Below are 21,566 nucleotides of genomic sequence, written 5' to 3' on the forward strand. Positions count from 1 at the left end.
GTGCTTGAGTTAGAGGACACTGCGTACGTTCAGAGATTTGGGGGCTTTCCTTTTGAGGCTGTTTATATGAGAAAGTAATGTGAATTTTTTGTCAAAAGTTATATTCCTAAAAATTTGTAGTCGTTTTTTACTGGTAGTGTGACTTCATTCAGATAAAGGGTGGGATCATTGTGCAGTTCTCTTTTGAACGGGAACAGAACAGCTGCTGTCTTTTCCTCGAAAACTTCTATCCATGTCGTTAATTTATGCACTCATTTATCCCCCCACGATCATACTGTAGAGGATTTTCAAAATATATTGAGTTCTTCGACATAGACTGAATACATAATAGAGTTTGGGATTATTTTCACTATGAAGTTTTTTTTTTAATACGAAGAGTGTAATACTTAAAATGCACCTCTGATGTGCCCCATTTTCCTTAATGAAATTCTTCGAAAGTGCTGAGCCCAGGCATACTTGAAATAAAAGGTTGGACAAGAAATCTTCAAAGCAATTCACTATCCTACCGCGGATACCTAGATCAGCTAGGTCGCGGAGAATACGAAACCTCCAGGAGGTACTGTAAGCCATCTCCATATCAAAGAAAACTGCTAGGCAGTGTTTATGTATGAACGCTTCTTGGAGAACTGTGCTTTTAAGTTCACGGGATTCGACGATAAATATTAACCTAATATTCAGTACGCTTTCGAAAGAATTTGCTAGGCAACTCGTGAGAGCTGTGGGCCTATAACTACCAGGGGAGGTTGGCGGCTTTCCAGGTTTTAGTAATGGCACAATAACTGTTTTCCAAGCCTCCGGTATTTTCCCCGATGCTCGCATTTTGTTAAGAAGTCTTAAAAGTGCGTGCCTCTACGGCCTTCTCGGAGAGTATTTCAACAGACCGGGTGCAGTCTGTTTACCGGCGGAGAATATGAATTTTTGAAGTGTAATTAGGTTATTGTAAGGCTCGTTCGATTCGCTACTTGCCGGAGTATTTGTTTTCAGCCGTGTGTTTGTAGTTTAAAAAATGACTGAGCAGTGTGATGAACTAGAAACTCCAAAGAAATGTTCCTTTAGTAAGTCTGCGTTTTCATAAATGCTTGTGTACAATGGGGTGTCAGAAAAGGAAATGTGAAAGGGGAGCACCTATCATTAAGTTTACCAACTTGCTCAAACTTTTTTAGATCTGATTGCACTATTTAAGGATGATTTATAGTTAATTATTGCAGGAAGTTTTCTCAGCACTACGATGTATATGCAGATTTTGCTACTCACCACCAACTCACCATCACCTGCATGCTGCAGATGCCCCTACGGGGGCAGAAACTAGCTGGTCGAAGAAAAAGTGCAAGGGGACTGTCTACAAGTACAGCTCCTGGCTAGAGGTAAGCTGTTTTATTTTCATACTTCCATTTCAACTCACAAAATAAAGCATTTAATTTCCAGATTACAAACATAAGCAGTGTGACCTAAGGAACCAAAGTTTTTTCAGCGCGTCATGAACGTGAGACTTGCAGTGACCCAGTTCACGTGGTGGCCGGAAATCAGCGCATCGAGGGCAGCTCACTTGAAGTAGCACCTTCCTGACAAGGGGACTGCTGAACACTCGCCTACTTCATTTACAAAGCTCTGGCAGCAACCTGACAGGCGGCAGCCATCGGAAACCAGAAATAAAGGCTCATTCATTCATTTCATTTATTGATACTGCACCCTTTGCAGGCTAATACAGAAGTGAAAATTGAATAAATGCACATTCAAAAGGAGGTACATTTCAAAACTATGACATCCTACAAAAAACACTAGGAAATGTACAAAAATAATTAAGTGCTGACTAGACAGAAAAGAAAACATTAAAACTTGGAGAATGGATTGAAGAATGGCGTAAGACAAAGGCCCACAGCTCAAGCGTTGTAGCCACCCGCTCAGGTGCTGCAGTCCTCTCTTCAGCAGCCTTCTTTCTCCAATGGCCATGTGCTCCTTGTGCCGCTGCTGCCTGTCCACTTCACACGCCTCAGATTGGCTGACGGCATTCTGACGGCAAAATGGGTACACGGGAAGTATCGGTCCTGTGCCTTTTCCTGGCTGGGCTGGTTGCTGTATGAGGACTGTGTAGTGGGGGTGGGCTTAGGGGCTGCGAACCCCCAGCGGTGCAGCCCCTGCTTGGTTGAGAGTTGCCGTGAACTGGACTCGCCGTGGCATCTCCGCTTATCCTGCTGGGGCCCGCCTGGTGGCCAGCTGCAGGTTCAACCTGGCTACTGGTGGCAAAATAATGACATTATGCATTCCTTGCACTGAACACAGACTGTGTAGTGCATATGAGAAATCTCTGAACAAAAGGCACTGTCACTCATTCGGTCATTTATTTTGGGTATAACTATGCTGAAAGCAAACTTTTTGAACTTTTTTAGGATGCAGGAATTCACCTACTCTCACAGGCATTTCAATTTTAGTTAGCCAAATAAAGTATTAAACAGAATGGTGACAGATGACTAGCACTACTGCTCAAAACACAGACTTGGACATGCAAGTGATGCAAGTGTTAAGAGTTCATGCGCCATTAGAGAGTTGCCGGGCGACACCTATCAAAAGTCCATGTACATTAGTTGTACACAGGAAAAGTTCACATTCTCACATTTAGCCTGCCTGCAAACCTACATAGGATGTAAAAGGGCTAAGCGTGCCCAAATAGCAAGACCTTGCATACTATTGAATGGCCTGAGCGACCGTCGCAGAAGCTTGGCCTAGACATTGTTGGTCCTTTAGCACATGCAGCTTACAACAGCAGATTTGCTGCAACGCTTGCTGAACACCATTCTAAATGGCCGGAGGTACATTTTTGCAGCAAAGTGTCCATGAGCACCGTGAAAGACTTTAACAAGTGTTTTTGCCCGTGAAGGCTATCCAGAAGAATTTTGCGACAATGGACCTCAGTTCACTTCGCGTGAATTGATCACCTTCCTGCAAAACAGAGGCATCCGTCTTTCACATTCTTCCGTATACTATCCCCAAGCGAATGGGCAAATAGAGCGGTTCAATCGCGCGTTGAAAGACTTTAACAAGTGTTTTTGCCCGTGAAGGCTATCCAGAAGAATTTTGCGACAATGGACCTCAGTTCACTTCGCGTGAATTGATCACCTTCCTGCAAAACAGAGGCATCCGTCTTTCACATTCTTCCGTATACTATCCCCAAGCGAATGGGCAAATAGAGTGGTTCAATCGTGCATTGAAAGACTTTAACAAGTGTTTTTGCCCGTGAAGGCTATCCAGAAGAATTTTGCGACAATGGACCTCAGTTCACTTCGCGTGAATTGATCGCCTTCCTGCAAAACAGAGGCATCCGTCTTTCACATTCTTCCGTATACTATCCCCAAGCGAATGGGCAAATAGAGCGGTTCAATCGCGCATTGAAAAACTTCATTCAAATCGCACTCCTCAAAAGACGACCACGACCACTAGGGCAAGCAGTCACAGAATACCTCCGATGTACTCCGCAGGCCACCACGGGGGTCGCCCCAGCAGTTCTGCTGCATTGCAGAATGCCCCGAACCAGGCTGGATGTTGTGGGTTTCTCAGCCCCATCATTTGAGGAAGACCCAGCCAAGGAGTTGGCGCAACTCCGTCAAAGGGTCCGGCGTCAACAGCAGAGCAGCAAGCACTACACGGACAAAAGGAGCTGCCAAGAAGACGAAAATAGCCATAGGCGACTTTGTTCGTGTCAAGAAACCGTCCGTTCGTTTCAAGGGAGGCTGCGCCTTTTCTTCACCAACAAAAGTGATCGAGAGGCTGGTCCCCTCCTCTCGATCAGACATGGAGACGTCCGTACGTGGAATGCCTCCAAGCTTTCCAGGGTTCCAGACAAGGGCACCTGTGAACCAGGCAAGTTTAGTGCCACATCGCAGCCGTGGTCTCCTGGTGTGCCGCAGCCTGTCACGCCGCAGCCACGGTCTCTTGGTGTGCCGCAGCCTGTCACGCCGCAACCGCGGTCTCCTGGTGTGCCGCAGCCTGTAACGCCGCAGTCGCGGTCTCCTGGTGTGCTGCAGCCTACCGTGCTGCAGCCGCCTTCCCCAGGATGCAGCAGCAGTCTACGAGCCCGTTGCCATCGTCGACAGTGAGACGTTCAACCCGAGCGCGCTGGCCACCGGCCTGGCTCCCAGACTATCACACCTATTAGTTGGCAGTCTGACGTTATGTACATAGTCTGTAAATATGTGTAAATAGTACAGTGTGCATGCCTTGGGGTTTCCTTACTAATACTTACTAACAACTAATCACTAAAAATAAGGGGGGGAGTATGTTGTATTCAGTTTCGTTTTCATTTTCAATTTTTTTTTCCCCCGGGGGGCGCTTCTGTTATTTGTTATATAGATGATTGTATGTTTGAAAAAAACGGATTGTGTGTGCATTGGGACAGCGGGAGTTTGACTTCCACCTTCAAAAATATCACATCCGTGTTTCCTTATTCAATCCACAATCGAAGATGACAACGCCATCCTACGCGTACGTCAAGTGCAAGGACGGTGGAACCCTAGCATCCCTGTTTCAGTGATGACGGACTTCGCTCCAAAAGACGAGAGTGGTGAACAACAGCATTTGTTGACGTTTGAGCAGTGAAGGCCACGATGGGGAAGAAGGCTTTTACGACAACGATGTCGAGGTGCTAGCACGTAACTACGCACTTGAAATCACTATTGTTTAACTACTGTATCCGCCTCGGTTATATGCTCGATGTCAGCAGAATCTTTCGAACACTTCAGCGCCCTTTTTTAACCAGCCATTTGTAGATTGCACAGCATAGAACAAAGTACTGACATTTTTTTTTTCATTTGCGTACTGAAATTCCTTGCCTTTCATGGTAACATGACTGGAATTAGTTTTATGGTTTGTATTCTTTCTTTACAAAGGCATATGGTGTATACGTGCGAGAGCAATCAGCAAGAAGCATCCTGCGGGAGAGCGGCTCAAGGTACTGAACAAACATCTCTCTTCGATGCTGCGGAATGTGCCGTAAATAAAGGAGGACGACCACGCAAACATTAGAATCGTCCAAGCAAAATTTCCAGCAGCAACCTCTTTACACACCAGTGTTGGAACAACGCTACGATGCAGATTTGCAAAACATTATTGATTCAAATACCAGAAGGGGTGAGGTACATTCACAGTACTGAGCATTGCCCATGCACAGGGCCAGGCGTCATATGACGCCTGGCTTGTTCATGTCTTCTCGTTCGTCCTGTCTTCTTTTGTGCACAATATCTCTTTCTAAGTCATGTGACGTACAACTTCCGCTTCGTGAGATTCTCGGTAACGCCTTCTGCTCCTTTTCCTTTTTTTCATTTTATTTCTTATTTCTTGGCGATTACCAATCCACAAAGCCACAATGGTGTGGGCACAGCCATCTCCCTTCTCACAGGGCTGTGCTTAGACTTCGAAGTTCTGTCGGGATTGGTTTGGTTTGGTTTATGGGGTTTAACGTCCCAAAGCGACTGAGGCTATGAGAGACGCCGTAGTGGAGGGCTCCGGAAATTTCGACCACCTGGGGTTCTTTAGCGTGCACTGACATCGCACAGCACACGGGCCTCTAGAATTTCTCCTCCAAAGAAATTCTAGCCGCCGCGGCCGGGATCAAACCCGCGTCTTTTGGGTCAGCAGCCGAGCACCATAACCGCTGAGCCACCGCGGTGGCTGTAACGGGATTGGAGAAACGCAGGAAGGGCAAGGCCGGAGAACAAAAGAAGAAGAGGTTGAGAGTGTAGTGCCCCGTTGGACGCCGATTTCCGCTCGCCGATCCAACCTCTCGCCGCTGGCCTGTTGAACCAGCTAGAACACCCCGGCTGTAAAGATTGTAGCCATAACAATATCGTTTACTACCAGTGCTGCACTGAAATGTGAACCTCAAAAGCAAGGCACCTTCCATTTCTCTTGTGTGGTGAAAGCATCAACTGCGGCTAAGCCGCTAATGCGCCTGATTCAGCCGTCGCCAAGTGTGTCGGTCCTTTGATTTGCAAATCGCAAAGCAGTATCAGCCCGTGTTTTACATGCCAAAGGGAAACGGATGCATTACAACAGCGTGTTTATGTGTTGAAGCTTTCGTTAAATGGGAACAGGTCAATATCATATTTAGAGACCTCTATAACCTGCTTTATTTACGAAAGCTGTACAGAAATATGAACCTTAGTTCGATAGCAGCGTTCATCTCATTAAGCTGCGTCTGGAGGGTGCTAAGCCTCGTTGAAGGTATGTTCAGTCTTTTTGTCTGCTTCTGCTTCTAGCGATGACTCCGCCTCAGAAATCAGCTTAGTCATCTCAGATTTCAAACCTTGTTTCTTCTTATGCAGATCCATCGCAACTCCATCGTAGTGTGTTGTAGTCTTAGTGCCAAACTTGGCTTCGAGCGTGGCATCTGTGGGCCCCGTTCCTGGAACCATTCAGTCCAAGGCAGCTGCACCTCTAAGGATCCTCCAAGGACAGAACCTTATACAGCGTTCAGTCCCAGGAGTCGGCACCAGCAATTTGTGAAAAATAAGACATGCACAAATGACATCATTGTATGACACTGTATGTAGGATGACAGGTGCTTATTGTCCTAGGGCTGCACGTTGTGGAGCGGACATACATTACACAGGTTGCCAGATTACAAACAAGAATATGCTAAAAAGAAGTTTCTTCACCATCATGCCACACGAACGTACGTGATGTTTGCCTTAGCAAGGTTCCTGCACGACCTCGAAGGATATAATGAACTTCGAACTGAACACAACAAAACAGATTTTGACAACAACAGTCTACATGGCGTTCTTGCAAGCCTCTGTTGATGACGAGGGCTGCGTCGACTACAAACCCAAGTTCTCATGCTGGCACGTAAAAGACTAGATTTTGTATTTCTATCACATTTTGTCACGATAGGCTAATTATGTTCACTTCTCGCTGCAGAAATTGAAAATGAAATCGGGGATAGAATAATGTCGCAAAGGCTCGCTCTCCCTAAAATCGCCACGGCAGAAAAATCTTCAAGTGACGAAGACGAAGATACGCCAGCCCAGCAGTGATGCCACGGCTGCTAATTTATCAGTAGTTCTACTGATTTTTTAAATTTTCCGCTGATTCAGTGATAAAGCGTTTGAATCTACTGATTTTCTTGCTTTTCTACTAAAACGAAAGCAAAAGCTGCTGCTTTTTCCAGTTGGTTATATAAATCTATGACTTTATCAGTACAGAACTTGTATTAATGTGATGCCACCTAGAGAGCGAAAAAAAAAATGCGGTTGGCTCCGAGGTTAACATCATTCTTTCCTTCCTCCATGGTTAACTTACATTCTTGCGTTTCCACACTCTCAAACGTGGCGCTACCTCTGTCTTTGAGCAAAGTGGGGAAAAGGTGAGGCGGTGAATTTGTGAAAGTGGATGCACTACCGTACCCCACAACTATGAAACCACAAGTCCACAACAATGAAACCAAAACTATCGAACCAGAACCAATGGCGCAGTACATACCGTGTGGCAGGTCACGCATTAAGTTCAGCGTGCGCGCTTCATTACGAGCTCACCAGGTAAGTAATATCTGTATGTCTTGAGTTCTCGATGTGTTAGTGCTAATAATTTAGTGATTCACCCGTCGAGGTTATATTTATGTCCACTGCAGCACGGAGGCCTCTCCCAACGATCCCCCATCACAACTGTCTGGAAGATACTATACTCTAAAGATTTCAGGTACTAACTACCATCTGACGCCTTTGAATATGCCATCAGAGGTTTTCACTTCGTGCTTGACAATGGCTCTCTGGATGCCCGGGTTTTTCAAAAGTATCGCCAAGAATCTCGTGGCCAGTTTTTGTACTATTTCTTAGAAGCTACAATACAACAGCAGAGTACTAATATAAGCGCTGAACTCGTGGGCTCATAAACTGAGTACAAAATTTGAAATTGAAAATCTACTGATTTCTACTGATTTTTCGCGAAAAAATCTACTACTGTTTTTTTATGTGTCGTGGCAACACTGCAGCCCAGAAGAAAAAGATGGGCACATGCAGTGCAGTTTTGCCCATTTTGCCTTCCCCAATGCAGGAGCATATTGTCAGCTATAGGTTTTATGTGAGTGCTTGTTATGTTTATGTCACATTTCGCGCATCTATTTTTTTTTCATACTACAGAAGCAAAATTAACTATGGTGCCTGCCAGAAAATGCAGTATGAATGAATTTTTCACAAAAAACTTAGATGACTAAGTATGAGAGAAGCCAACAGCCACAGAAACCAAGGAGCACAGGAGATTTTTTTTAATTAATTTTTTTTGTGGTGTTGATCAAGTAAGGATATTACTGAATATGTTGCCGCTTGAAGCTAATTGATTGATTCAGTAATATCCGTACTTGATCAACACCACAAAAAATTAATTAATAAAAAAAATCCCCTGTACTCCTTGGTTTCTGTGGCTGTTGGCTTCTCTCATATTTATAACGAGCCCCTCATTCCCCTTCCCTTGTTTGCTTAGGTGACTAAGAGCTTGTTTCATGCCTCATGTGATGGCTGTTCAAGCCGAAACAGCATGACAAAAGAAATTCAGCTATAAATTATGCAGTGGTAAGAAAAATACCATGCAGTGATCCATGTTTACTAATCTCTAATGAATCATTACAGAGAGGGAAACAACCAAGAAATGTCAATTATTTAAATAATTATTCATTATACCATCAAAGCCCCAGACTGGAGGGGAGTGGAATAAAAAAAATAGTCACAATGCCGCAAAAGAAAAACAAAATGCAATACAGCAAAGAAAATGTGTAACACTACACAAAATACAAGGTCAGGTTAGCCATAGCCCAACAATTTAGCTAATCTACATCTTAACAGCCATTTTAACACCAAAGACTTTCTCATGAGATTGCATCTTTAAAAGTATAGTTATGTAGAAATAAAAACCATTAGTTTGCTGTGGAGCTGTTCATATTTTTCTCTTCCCCCACTGTTAGAAGTCGCAGCTTACGCACTACTTGCTTTGAAGCACCGGCTTTGAAGCCAAAAAGGCGCCCAAAAAAGACCTGACTACTCGGCTTCAAAGCCGGTTGTGGTCCTGTATGTGCACCAGGTGTCTCATAACCTGAAGAAAGTGGCCGGTAGACACCATGTACCTTTGGTGTTCTCAGCCCCCAACAAGCTATCAAAGCTTTTCTGCCGCATTTCTGGCATTTGTGAAAGGGGTTGCAAAAAAAGGCATGGCACTTCCCATGTTAAGTGCGCCACAGGAGTGGTATACAGCTTGCCCCTTTCTTGTGGCTCTTCCTATGTAGGCCAAACTGGCCGTTGCATTAATGACCGGCTACGGGAGCATGCAAAAAAATGTTGACAATAATGATAAAAATTGAAACCTTGTAAGGCACATTTCTTCCTGCAAGTGTAGGGCAAGATTTGAGATGACAAAGATTCTAGGCAGGAGTACCAATGTAAAAGCCCGGCTTGTCTTAGAGGCCTTCCATGTTAAACAACTATCTGATCGTTGCGTAAGTGATGCTTCGTTGCAGATCTATGATGCTGAAGTTTCATATCTTGATTCGTTTGTATAAGATTGCGGTCTTTGTGATGTGTGTGCCCGCTCTACCTTTACGCATGCGCTGCTTTTCTGTATATATTCTGTTGTTTCACCCCATTAAACAGTTGGCAGTTGCGCTCGTGAACTGTTGTATGTGTCTCTTTCTGTGTCCTGTCTAAGTTGTTACGCAATTCACTTATATACTATGTTAATATGGTGCATGCAGGTCATGGTCAAAGTTCTGCATCCTAGTCAGTATGTAACCATTATGATGTTTTAATTGTTCCTATTTCAGCGTACGTCTGCGGCAAATTTGACATGACGGTCGTTCAGCTCGAGAAACACACTGTCGTCAATGACTTCAAGAGAAATGAAGTAAGAAATCAGATTTCTTGTTTGTCAAGTGTGTCAGTGGCTAGTGTGCAGTGTGTCATTTCCTTTCAGGCACATTGACACTTATTCTTAATACATTAAGTACATCATACATGATGCGGAACCACATAATAAACTTCACTCTATGCACCACAAACGACACGCAAATGAGCCTGAACTCAATGCACATTCGTCACAAATCACTAGAGAACGAGCATCACATCTTAATCTGAAAAATTTGCCAGTTTTCATCACGAAAGACACAAAAAAATATGAACTCAAAGTAAATGCTGTTACAAGACGCTCTTGTAGATGGCGCCAGCTGTACCGGCAACGCACCCTCCGCTTCCTCCGCTGTCGGAGAAGCAGCCAGCCACTCCCGCAGGCGATGCGCCCAGCCGCCGAGCGCTAAAGCCCCTTTACCGAGCGCACGGGCCCGACGGCCGCCGTCCTCCTCACCCTCTTATATACAAGTGGCCGACGACTCGGATTCCACGTCGTCCCCACTTGAACAGCTACGCAGCAGACCCAGCCATGTATTCCTCCTAATCAGACCTATGTAGCCCAGACTGTAATAAACGTTCAATAATCCCCATCTAAAAGAAGTCCTCAGTTACTAGAGTCATCCTAGAATAGACAGGCACGAAACATGGTGTCAGAAGTGTAAAATTACCGCCAACGCCTCAACATGGAGAAGATTCCACCACCTGCGAAATTCGAAACCATTGGCAACGCAGCGGAACAATGGAGAGCCTTCAAGCAGAGCTTCACGCTGTACCTCAAAGCAACCAACACAGCGAAAGCACCGTCCGACCGGCAAGTAGCACTTCTTTTGACCGTCGGAGGCTCCACGCTTCTTGACATTTATAACACTTTGGACTTCGGGAAACCAACAGGATCAAGACCACACCCAGAATTTGACTACACGCATGTGATAAGCCTTCTCGACGCGCATTTCTTACCGAAGCATAACGAACTGTACTCGCGATACGTCTTCCGCTCACGAATGCAGCACAGGAAGAGCAGTTCGATGACTTTCTGACCGACCTGAAATTGAAAGCGCGCGACTGCGGGTTCGGGAACGAACGAGACAAATTGATCCGCGACCAGATCGTCTGTGGAATTTACGACGAGAGAGCGCGAGCGGACATTCTAAAGCTCGATGACCCAACCCTCGAGAGAGTTGTCAAAGTGTGTCTTGCTCATGAGGCTACAAAACAGCAACTGAAAGCATTTAAAGAGGGATCAGCTGCAAGCAACAGCGAAGTTCACACTGTGAAAAAGCAGAACCATCGCAACTATGCCAGGAAAAGTCTAAAAGAAGAAAGGAAACCTCCGTTGATGGCGAATCTTCCGAAATGCAAGTACTGCGGAAGGAGCCACGAACGCAAAAGAACAGCCTGCCCAGCTTGGAAACAAGTGTGCGTTAAGTGCAGAAAGCGAAACCACTTCGCAGCAGTGTGCAAAGGCAGCAGGGCAGTGGCTAGTCTGGAGGTCGATAGCGACGAAGGGGACATTTTGGCAGTTAAGAGCGAAAAGCCCAGCTCATTCTACACGCTCTTGGAAGTGAACGGAAACAAAGTGAAGTTTCAAGTAGACAGTGGAGCGGCAGTTGATGTGATTACAGCCAAATACGTCCAGCCACAGCAGCTGAGAGCGAGCGCAACGACACTGCGGACATGGAACGGAAGCAAAGTTTACTCCAAAGGCAAAGCCCAGCTTGAGGTCACTGCCAAAAATGGAAAGAAGCATGTCCTGGAATTCGTAGTTGTTGCTGATGAGCTCACACCTCTCATTGGAAGGAAGACAGCAGAAACCATGGGTCTCATAACAATCGATTATGATCTGGTAGCTACAGTTAACGCTCCAGAGGAAGACTTCACAAAGCGCATAGTGGAAAAATTCCCAGACGTCTTTGGAGAAGCACTAGGGACGCTGCCGGGAACAGTACATCTGGTAACAAAACAGGATGCAGTCCCGAAAGCGATAACAAGCTGCAGAGTGCCTGTCAGCATAAAACCACAGCTTGAAGCAACCTTGCAAAGCATGGAGAGAAGAGGAGTAATCAAAAGTGTCACCGAGCCAACCGAGTGGGTGAGCCGAATGGTCGTGGCGATGAAGAAAAATGGCGACATGAGAGTGTGCATTGACCCACAAGCGCTAAATGAAGCGTTAGAACGAGAGCGCCACACATTACCCATTCTCGACGACGTCTTGCCAGAGCTTGCAAAAGCCAAGATCTTTTCAAAACTAGACCTACGAGAAGGGTACTGGCAATGCTGCCTCGATGAAGAGTCAAGTCTAAAGACCACGTTTCAAACGCCCAACGGCCGATATCGATGGCTGCGCCTACCATTTGGGTTAGCGGTCAGCAGTGAAATATTTCAGAAGAGACTCCAAATGGCACTTGAAGGACTAAACGGAGTTCTGTGCATAGCAGACGACATCCTCGTCTATGGAGTTGGTGAAACTGAAAAGGATGCTCTTGAAGATCACGACAGAAAGCTCGAAAACCTAATGCAGAGATGCAGACAGACTGGTATACGTCTGAACAAGAACAAGACGCAACTTCGCATGAGCACAACAGTCTTCATGGGACACGTGCTGACAAAAGAAGGACTGAAAGTGGATCCAGAGAAAACAAAGGCAATTCAAGAAATGCCTCGACCAACTGATGTCCAAGGCGTACAGCGGTTTTGCGGAATGATCAATTACCTGTCCAGATTCCTGCCCGGAATTTCACGAGTGTTGGAACCACTGAGGAAGCTCACAGTGAAAGACACACCGTGGCACTGGGGAGAAGAACAAGAACAAGCGTTCCAGAAGGCAAAAGATGCAGTGACAAGAGCTCCTATTCTAGCATACTTCGACACGCGAAAGCCAGTTGAAATACAATGTGACGCCAGCGACCTCGGACTTGGAGCGGCTCTCATCCAAGAAGGAAAACCTGTATCTTTCGCCAGCAGAGCACTAACACCGACAGAAAGTCGCTATGCCCAGATCGAGAAGGAAATGCTAGCGATCGTATTTGCATTGCAGAAATTCCATCAGTACACCTTCGGAACAGCTACAACGATCATCAGTGATCACAAACCTCTTCAGTCCATCATGAAAAAAAGACTCGATCAAGTGCCAAGACGACTGCAAGGTATGATACTGCAAACGCAAAGATATAACATAAACATCGAGCACAGACCAGGGAAAGAACTACTTCTAGCTGACACGATGTCGAGGGCATTCCTTCCCAACCGCGACAGTGAAAGTGAACTAGAAAGCATCAACGTTGTGAACTACCTGCCAGTGCGCAAGGAAACCCTGGAAAAAATCCGCAAAGCGACGGAGAAAGATGACTTCCTGCAAAAGCTTAAGTCAATCATATTGTCAGGATGGCCACAAGAAAAGCACCAAGTGCCGCGAGACATGCGCGTCTACTACCCATTCAGAGATGAACTCACAGTGGAGGAGGACCTCATCTACAAGGGATTACGACTGCTCATCCCATTGTCTCTGCGCCGTGAGATCAAAGAGAAACTTCACGCATCGCACATGGGAATTGAGAGCTGTCTTCGGCGTGCACGCGAGTGTGTATTCTGGCCCAGGATGAACACAGAACTGAAGGATTACATCGCAAGGTGCGAAGTGTGTCAGAAGCATGCGCATTCCCAACAACGAGAGACACTCATCCCTCATCCGGAACCGAGTTATCCGTGGGAACGAGTCGGATGCGACATCTTCGAGTATAAGGGGAAAAACTTTCTCGTTACAGTCGACTATCTCAGCAACTTTTGGGAAGTAGATCAGCTGAAGACGACAACTTCAACCCAAGTGATCCTAAAGCTGAAAGCTCACTTTGCTAGATACGGGATTCCAAGAATTCTGGTGAGCGACAACGGACCCCAGTTTGCGAGCGAGGAGTTCGAGAGGTTTGCGAAAAGCTGGAACTTCGAACACAAAACGTCAAGTCCAGGTTATCCACGTTCGAATGGAATGGCCGAATCAGCGGTAGAAACGGCAAAAATGCTATTGAAAAAAGCGGAAGAAAGCAAGTCAGAACCGCAATTGGCATTCCTAGATTTTCGAAATACACCCCTGCAAGGATTAAACGCCAGCCCGGCACAACTGCTCATGGGTCGCCGCACCAGAACGACACTGCCGACCACAGCAAAGCTGCTTGAACCCGAAACGATAAACGTGACCGGCAAGAGGCAGGCAAGAAGACAACGAACTATCTTTTATCATGACAAACATGCCAAGGACCTGCCAACACAGAAAGAAGGACAAGATGTGACTGTCCGACCGATTAGAAGCGGACCATGGTCCAAAGGAACCGTGACAAAAAGAGTTGATGACAGATCGTATGAAGTCAACGTGGGAGACAGCGTTCTGAGAAGGAACCGCGTGTTTATAAGAAGCCCACCGAAGAGTGCAACCAGCAACAAGGAACAAGAACAGAGAGAGCTTGAGTCCGAAGAAGGAAATGCTGAAACGGGAGACAACCAAACCAATGACACTGAACAGCAAGAAACCCAGCAGCGCCCTGATGTGACTCGCACGCCGGCACGACCTCAAAGAACAAGAATGCTCCCAAAGCGACTTCACGATTACCTGGTTGGATGACGGCAAGCTACAAAAAAAGGGAGGATGTTACAAGACGCTCTTGTAGATGGCGCCAGCTGTACCGGCAACGCACCCTCCGCTTCCTCCGCTGTCGGAGAAGCAGCCAGCCACTCCCGCAGGCGATGCGCCCAGCCGCCGAGCGCTAAAGCCCCTTTACCGAGCGCACGGGCCCGACGGCCGCCGTCCTCCTCACCCTCTTATATACAAGTGGCCGACGACTCGGATTCCACGTCGTCCCCACTTGAACAGCTACGCAGCAGACCCAGCCATGTATTCCTCCTAATCAGACCTATGTAGCCCAGACTGTAATAAACGTTCAATAATCCCCATCTAAAAGAAGTCCTCAGTTACTAGAGTCATCCTAGAATAGACAGGCACGAAACAAATGCATCACAAATAAATCAGAATCTTAACAGGAGAAAGTGCATCGCGTCTTAATCAGAAAATCGGGGGCCAATTTTCATCACCAATACATCACAAACTAGAAACAAGAGTAATCAGAAATTCGTGATGCGCGCATGTCTAATGTCATTGACTTTTATTCAGAAACTCATCGCCTTGTGCCATTGTGGGCAACTCTTTGCTGCTGACAGCATGCCTTGACGTGACCAAGCCCACCGAATCCCAGTGGAGGTCAGGGCATCGACCTTTTTGGCGGAACCTTAAATGTACTGCATGCAGCATGACAGATGGGCCTGGCCTTTCTTTGAACGAAAGTGGAATAGCCAACTAGTGGAGCAGCATAATCATTGTGAGCTCTGGCCCCACGTTTGTCAACTATATAGAAGGGATCAAGAGAAGGGCAAGCCTGCAGTGGCCAGGATGTTGCAGAGTCGAGACTGCTTCGCCTAGTTCCTGTTCTTGCCAAGACACCGTTGCCAACCCCCCCCCCCCCCCCCCCCCCCCGAGTGCTGCCAAAACAACCCGTGACAATATAATAACGAGGAATTGAGACTCCACCATTTTAACATTTTCAGCGCATGAAAGCTCGGATCAAGCTTCTGTGCCACTTTTAGGCAGTTCACAGTGAAATGTGTCAAGAAGCTTGCTCCAGGGCTTTGAAAACTAATACCCCTGTCACACGGCAGACTCAGAACTCACTTGAACTTTCTTCCCCATAAAGGAATCCCCCATGTAGTCACTGCCACACAGCTAACTAGCTTTCCACAAAAGCCACCAGGGAGCCCATTGGCACTGTTCAATTTGTATACGAGAAAAAATAACCAGTTGAAAACACCAGAGTTTTTTCTAAACTTTTTTTTCAGACAGCATACAAATACTTCAACCCTACATTTAAAAAATAGTTTTAAATGATAGAAGTTTGCTCTCAACTTTATTAGAGTGAATTTGTCCGCTGTGCTGGCCACACTGTGCTTGGCCAGCCCACTTGGCCAGCGGCATCCTATGGGTAAGTATTGGCGAGCGACATGCCCAAACGTGTAGCAGGCTGCAAGACAGCAGGCGCAGGTTTCCCTTTCCCCTAGAAGTCATAGCGCGTAGCAAATTTGAAGCAGGTGGCCAGCGCGGTCGCTGGTTAGACCTCTCAGACTGCCGTCAAGTGCTGCCTTTGGATTGGACCGTTGCGATAACAGTTTCTCAGGCTCTATAAGCTCCAGCGCTGGCGCTTGGAGGGAGAAACCAATCCACTGAGAGTAGAGTGCTGCTCACGAATGGAGTCGGATAGCGTGACGTGTTGGAGTCTCGTCGGTCATCGCTGTGTGAGAACAGTCGTGTTTTCTGTTAGCTCTCAGCCTCCGTGTCTTGTTCTATGCAACGCCCTGTATACAGTGTATAAAACTTTTTTTTCTTAATCTCACCAACGCCTGACTGAATCTTCACTACCGCCAAGAGAGCTGACAGCGCTCAGTCACGAAATGGGTGGAGAGCGCTACGGGACCACCCCTATGGCACAACATTGGCTGGCAGCTATGGGATTGACCGGCATCAGCTACCCCGGCGCCATAAGTGCCTGAAGTTTTCCTCAAATGCCAGACTTTCTCCAACGCAGGTTACAGTAGCTTAGAGAAAGATTTGGTGTAGCATTGTGTTAACCTTGTGTGTTACAAGCCTAGTAAGAGTGTTTTGAAAACCAAGGTATGCAAAGGGGTAAACAAGGCAGTGTGTGAACTGCTTGCATGTGTCTAACTAGTAGTGATATAGTAGTGTACTGCAAGTATATTCTAAAAGGGCAAACACCAAGAGGCCAGTGTGAACAATGGAGAGTTACAAAGTCAAAGAACTCCAAATTTGTGAAGAGTTCGGCATGGATTTGGGCTCAACAAAACGAAAGAATGCGATCCTTGAGGCCATGAGAACTGCGGATGTGATGGCTGAGGAAGCCGAAGAGGCCTGGGATGATATCAATGAACGGCGTGAGCGGGAGGAAAGAAGAGGAAAGGAACGTTGCGAGGAGGAAAGGAAAGAAGAGGAGATGCGGGAGCGCCAGGCGCTTAGAGAGCACAAGATTAAAATGAATGAGCTGGAGCTCCGCAAAACCTCGCCAGCACCTAGTTTTGCTTCTACGACAGTTCCCTCTAACGGTCCAAGAATACGCGACCAACCCCGTCCTTTGTTGTCGCCGACGATATGGCTAAATACCTCATGAAATTTGAGCACATGTGCGAACAGAATGACATTGCGAACGTAACAACTTGCTTATCGAAAGAGGTGTTTGAGAGCTACAGTGATGTGAAGGAAGTGCTACTGCGGAAGTACAAATTGTTGGCCAAAGCTTTCCGGCAGAGGTACCAGTATGCACAAAAGGGCATAGAGTCGCATGCTGACTTCGTGTTTCATCTGAAAGCCGACCTGGTTGAATGGCTGAAGGGCGAAGAAGTTTACGATGACCACGATAAAGTCGTCGAATGCATTGCATTAGAACAGTTCTACCATTGCATTGATGAGGATGTCAGGCTCTGGCTGGAAGATAGGCTAAAGGAGGTTAAGCTAAACAAGGCAGCAGTGTTAGCGGAAGAGTATTACACCTGCCGCAGCTTGCAGAGCAGGGCAGTGCGCATAGAAAAAGCAGATAGGAGGGATCGCTTTTCCAGGAAGGAGACGAACGGAGGCAAATGACGCGTCGCGAGTTTCGGACGGGTCCCTTACCAATATAACTGTAAGGGAAGGACAGAATGCATCTAAAAATGCTAATGATGGTCCCAAGCAGCGAAACGATGCGTGTTCTTTTGAAAAATGGAGGCCGTTAACCTGCCACAACTGTAAAAAGCAAGGGCACATCGCAGCAAACTGCCAACATAAAATTGCTTCTGCAACGATGCGGGAAACAAACAAAAACATGCGACTGTTGAAGCCATATATAGGAAATTAAGGTAAAAGACAAGAATTACACAGCACTTCGGGGCTCGGCAGTAACTATGAACGTTGTCCACCCGGCTTTCGTCTCCTCAAGTGGTTTTACGGGGGAGAATGCGATTGGATACAGCAAGCGGCCGAAGAGGAGAGTGCGTTTACTGATCACCACGGTTACCATTGAAGGACAGAAGGAGGGGGGGTATCCCTCCAGCTGGCTAATCTGGCACTACCGATGTTGATGCATCTACCACAGACAAGCTTCAGTGGCAAACCAACACATGAAATAAAACTTGTTCAACAGAGAACACAAAAGTAATCCATACAGCATGTAGCTGAGCAATATGTGGAACAAAACAACAGATGCAACAACAGGACCGAGTATGAGTTGTAGGCGAGACATTCTGTTCATTACTGACATTACTGCGCCACTACTCACTTGTGCTACAGACACACATTCTCTACGAGACCATAGCCGTCTGCTGGGCTGCAAAATCTGACCAGGAAAATTTGAACTGACAAAGCCCGTTACTGTGCATGGGACAGACATTTTCCTTTAGGAATTAGATTATGAGCTACATAACATATGAAGCGTACAACCGTGCAACTACACACGCGCGCGCGCACACACGCACACGCACACACACACACACACACACAGTATACAGCCAGTGCGAAACCATTTCTCGTCATCGTGTCACGCTCGCACTGTTCATTTGAAGCCTTTAGCTCGTCATTACAAGATGGACTTGCGGCATGTGAAGAAACTTTGCTCCGTGGCACATTGCGACAGCATGGACTGTACCGTCGGTGTTTACTACACCACTTCCCGCTGTACTTTCACAGGTGAGCTCTTGCCATTGTCATCTGCTCTAAATATGCTTTTATCAGGCTTTTCGCGTCGGGGATATTTAAGTAAACGTCAGGGCACGCACTTGCAGTCCTAAGGTGAGTGAAAGAGGCCCACCATTTGTCTTATTTATAGTTAGTTTCGTGCAGCCGACTGTCACCAACGTGAACTGGATACAGGGCTCTCAGGAACAACCACGTGCCTTCTACTGACCGCAAGGCCAAAAACCAACTGAGCTGCCTAACAGCAATGAGCGTGCCATTAATGGGTTTTCCAACACCGTGAAGACAATTTGAGGATCCCCTCGCAACTGACAGTATCGAAACTCAACCATGTGTATGTGTGCCGCCTTGACAGTGCCTTAACTGAATTCGATCAGCAGCAGTTATAGCAGTTCTACGTATACATGATTGTCAATGTAGTTTTAAACTCATTACGCTGTTTCGCTCTCGTCAACTCTTTGAGCAAAGAAAAGGAGCTAGCTAAGCGAGCGCAACCGCACTCTCAGGCGCAGAGGCTTGGCCCGAGAATTTAATGTCACAGTTAAAATATAATGTACTGCACTTAGGTGAAAGGAATCACGGAGTATTGATGTTTGGAGTGTATGGTATTCATTTGGGTACAGTTGTATAGCGTGCACGCTGCATCATGTCCAGGTGCAAAACGTGGATGCAGTTCTGCCGCAACCCTCAGCTTGGAGAAGACGCCTTGCCAGCTGCGAGACCTGAGGGTTTGTTCCAAGCACTTTGAACCGTCTGCGCATCTGCGGCCAGGATGGCTGCGTCACGATGCTGTGCCTACTCGAGGAAGAACTGGCTGTATTGAATGTCCTTGCACTTCACAGTAAACTGCACTTCACGTATGTTTTAGTTTGATTAGAATTGCTTAAAATTATTCCGGTTAGCGACAAGAAGCAGGTCTCGAGGTTGTGGCAGGCCCCATGTAGGGTGTAATGTTCTAGCGTTGAGCAGGTTTGTTGATGCTAAAACTTGTTTTTAATATTTTTAATATTGTCACGCTGGTGTAAACATAGCTACTATATTCTTTCAGTTGAAGAAATGAAATGTGAAGAATAGTGTCAGTGCTCTATGCCTCATGTGTATCTTGGTGCACCTATTTGATGTCTTAGTTGTCATAGCATGTTTTCTGTATATTTAGATCATGAAATCATCTTCCAGTGGGTACCAGGCCATAGCGGCATTGTTGGTAACGCCTTAGCTGATGATGCTGCTCGATCGGCTCACGATACAACCAACACTGTCCGCATACCACTGACAAGAGCTGACGCAGCAAGGCACCTTCAACTGCTCGCCCGAAACCTGACTGTAACGTCGTGGTCTGCCCCTGGAGGTTGGTCACCCCGCTCGCATCACTTCAACCTCTTGCTCCAACATCACATACCATTCGGCCTCCCCCGCGGTGATACTACGCTGTTGTGCCGCCTGTGGCTGGGAGTGGCGTTCACAAACGCCTATTCCCATCTGATCACAATGGCTGACTCTCCTGCGTGTGACCAGTGCGGTTGTGACGAAACGATCAGCCACCTCCTCTGTGACTGCCCTCGTTTTGAGCGAGAGCGCGGTGTCCTAAGTGTTTCTCTGCTCCGCTTGGACTCGCGTCCTTTAACAGTGTCTAACGTTCTGGGGCCTTGGACTCAACCTTCCAGACAACGGAAAGCGGTGAAAGCGCTCCTGAATTTCCTAAGGGACTCGGGGTTGCATTCCCGCCTATAATCTAAGTTTTCTGTGCGCGCCCTCTGTCCCTGTGACGTAGTGGTCGATGGACACTTGACAGACTCATTTCTTTGCCGCTCTTTTTCCTTTTTTCCCCTTTGTTCCCCTCCCCAAGTGTAGGGTAGCCAACTGGGCATCGCCTGGTTAACCTCCCTGCCTTTCCGTCCTTTTCTCTCTCTCTCTAAATCTTCCAATTGGCAACATTTGTAGCACTTCAGGGCTTTTTCCTGTTTGCACTGGGACCATTTACATGATTAGCCAGCTTAAACAGTGCTACTGTTTGTGCTGCCTGTGACATGCATTTTTGTTGGTATGCTTTATCACTGTATTTGTTTGGTTGATGTAATAAACCGTAAATATGAAAACAATACTTTCCGTACGCTCTGTTGTGAACTGTGCACTTGAGCCAGTGCTTTGTGGATCATACCTTGCTATACTCAGAGGGCAAGTACTTGTAAAGGTACTTGCACCAGTATTTGCGGTGCGAATCATGCATGCCTAGCCTATGTCTGGAAGGGTTGCTGCCTTTCTACGCTGCCTTCTTTGCCAGTAACTTTCATTGGGCTTCCAATTATTCATAAATAAGGACATGACTAGCAGGAACTCGAGCACATTTGACTGGCAAACGTTGGAGCGCGTTGAAAGGCAACAACCTCCAAGGGACGCGGTCTCGAAAATGCGGAATCTACAAAAAGACTGATTTATAATTCGCGCCAAAAGCACACGTAGAGGCGTGAAGTCATTTAACGTCACGCCACGTGGTCACGCCCGCGTAAGTGTGCCCCCAAAATCCAGGGGCGCTGGGGTGCCCATGAGCCTAGACATGAGCCTAGAGAACTCTACATGAGCCTAAAGCCCCTAAAAAAACTAAAGTAGCGACAAGACACCCTCCCTCTTCGCTCCTCCTCCCCCGCGCGCCGGGAGAACGACTTTTGTTTTCTTTGTGATTTCATGTGACTGCGGTGGCGACCTCTAGCCCGCTCCGAAGGAACTAACGACCATATGCATATATGCATGCTTCACTCAGGCGCTCCGGCACTGCTATACGTATAGCTAGAACGCCAATTGTACGTGTAAGAAGAGCAACTAGCGCCACCTACAAAATTATTATTTAACGCTAACGCAGCATTTTATATTAACTGTGAATGTCTAATCAGAGGCTCAAAGAAGAAATAGTTACAAAA

This window comes from Amblyomma mixtum, chromosome 8 (assembly GCF_055824585.1).
Source record: "Amblyomma mixtum isolate Tamu chromosome 8, ASM5582458v1, whole genome shotgun sequence".
Classification (NCBI taxonomy): Eukaryota; Metazoa; Arthropoda; class Arachnida; order Ixodida; family Ixodidae; genus Amblyomma; species Amblyomma mixtum.